General features: G+C 41.8%; 1 long non-coding RNA gene across 1 annotated transcript; it reads left to right on the plus strand.

Moving 5' to 3' along the window:
* Nucleotides 1–651: 651 nt before the first annotated feature.
* LOC104954080 (uncharacterized) lies at nucleotides 652–1,491 on the plus strand. The gene is made up of 2 exons (XR_799297.1): nucleotides 652–763; nucleotides 910–1,491. It is a non-coding gene; the product is annotated as an uncharacterized lncRNA (long non-coding RNA).
* Nucleotides 1,492–2,230: the final 739 nt, after the last annotated feature.

Here is a 2,230-nt window from a genome sequence, read left to right on the forward strand (position 1 = left end):
CGCACACACACACGCACACACACACGCACACACACACGCACACACACACGCACACACACCACACACACACACACACACACACACACACACACACACACACACACACACACACACACACACACACACACACACACACACTGTGCCATTGCATTTCATTTCATTATTTCGTCTTCGTCACATTACGTTAATGACACAATATAAAACTAAACAATGCAACAGCTCAGTTTGGAAAACAAGACAACACAAAAAAACAATAAGACTTGAGATTAATAAAAATGAAATGGAATAAAAAATAAATGGAATGATGACATTGCCTTTTTTAGCAATTTAAGCTATATCACAAAATAACTATGCACTGTATTTCTGAAATGACTGAAGTAAGTCCACAGAACACCAAAATGCAATATTGTCAATCGGATCTTAAGAAAAACAAACCAAACATTCTCTGATTACAGCTACAAAATGCTGGTACTAGGAAAGGCTGCTTCTCTATTTACAGTGAATACTTTTGGTGTAGAAATGTTAATGTGACATTTTAGAAATAGCTGCCATTATTTTTGACATTTTACATCCGTGGTTTATTTAAAAGCTGTGGAAATATCACTTGATTTGTGAAATAAGTGTTTCTTGCTTTCCAAATACCAAGGGTTTGTAACGACTGTACCTGTTACTCTGCGATTCTTGATATTTGTTTCTACCTCCAGATCAAGACTGGAGCTCCCTGTCGATCAGAACGTCTGGCCAAATACAATCAGCTCATGAGGTGAATATTCAATTATTAACTTCATGCCACTTTAATATCTCTCTTCTTCTTCCTTTTCACGTTGTCTCTACCTATTCTTCTCCTTCATATTCATCTGCCTTCTCTTAATTTCTCTCCTTTTTCCTCCTCTTTCTTCCTCCTCTCAGGATTGAGGAACAGTTGGGTGACCAGGCTCGCTTTGCTGGGCACAACTTTCGCAACCCCACTGCCCTTTGAGTGCCATTAGCGTTAGCACACAAGCTAATTAGCACGCTCAGCATATCAATCACACTTTATTTCCCTGACGGGCACATAGTAATGAAATGATCACACTTGTTTCCGCAGAGCTTTAACCTCACTAAGACACGATTAAAAGCATTAGGACTAATCATTTTCAAATAACTGAAATGCATTGTAGCTACAGTATATTGACCATACGCTTCAGCAAGTGATTGACTTTAATTGACTGCAGCCAGTTGCAGCGAATCCTGAACAAAGAATAGAGGAGAGAAATCAGTGTTTCACCTCCTGGCAGCGAGCACTTTCCCTGATGCACTCGTTAGTTTCTTTCTCTCTGTCTCCTTTTCACTCACGTCACTGCAGATGTGTTTTGATCTTTTGTCCCCTGATGTTTCCTCTCCCTGTTCCTCATGTCGTTTCTAATGTGAACCTTCAGCAGCTTGCTACACAATTGTATCTCACTTTGTCTGGTTGTACCCAATAAAGAAATGGAAACATATTAATTTGAACCAAAGATGTGCGATTGTTTATTAAAGTGGAGGCTCTGCTGTGTCATTTGTTCTTCTTACTTAAAGGGGCCCTATTATGCTAATTCTAAGGGTTCATATTTGTATTTAGTGTATCTGTGACATGTTTCCATGATTTAAAGGTAGGGTAGGTAAGAATGGAGAAACCAGCTCGAGTGCGCTAGAATTTGAAAGTACGCAGCCGGAAAAAATCTGCCCACCAACACACACGAACGCGCACATGACCAATGAGGGCACGAGATAAGTTTGTGCACAGATGGAAGGCTGACAGGCAGGTGGCCATCCCAGTTATACTTTAGCCGGGGCGGCGGCTCAGATGATTGGTCCGTGCTTTGTTACAGTACTACGGCTTTCCACAGGATGACATTTGTTTAATGTGGAGTTTATTGTCAGAAGGCGATGGCACTTCACGAGGTATTTGTCATTGCTGATCGGGAATGAGTAAATAAAGAGCAGTTCCATGGAATATAACCAAGATGTGGTATCTGGAAGGTTGAATTACCTACCCCACCTTTTAGGTCAAAAAGCTCTGTATTGTCCGTCATACTGCGCTGTGCTGCAGCACCTCTTTTCACCCTCTGGTCTGAAACCAGAGCCGCAGTCTGCTCTGATTGGTTAACTGGCAGGCTCTGTTGCGGTTGGTCAAACGCTAGGAGATGTCCCGTCCCTTGGCCTATCACGTACAATGTTGGTTGAAGCGCGGGTAGCCTCCAGAGAGAGT

This window comes from Notothenia coriiceps, unplaced genomic scaffold, assembly GCF_000735185.1.
Source record: "Notothenia coriiceps isolate Sejong01 unplaced genomic scaffold, NC01 NC01_scaffold00022785, whole genome shotgun sequence".
Lineage (NCBI taxonomy): Eukaryota > Metazoa > Chordata > Actinopteri > Perciformes > Nototheniidae > Notothenia > Notothenia coriiceps.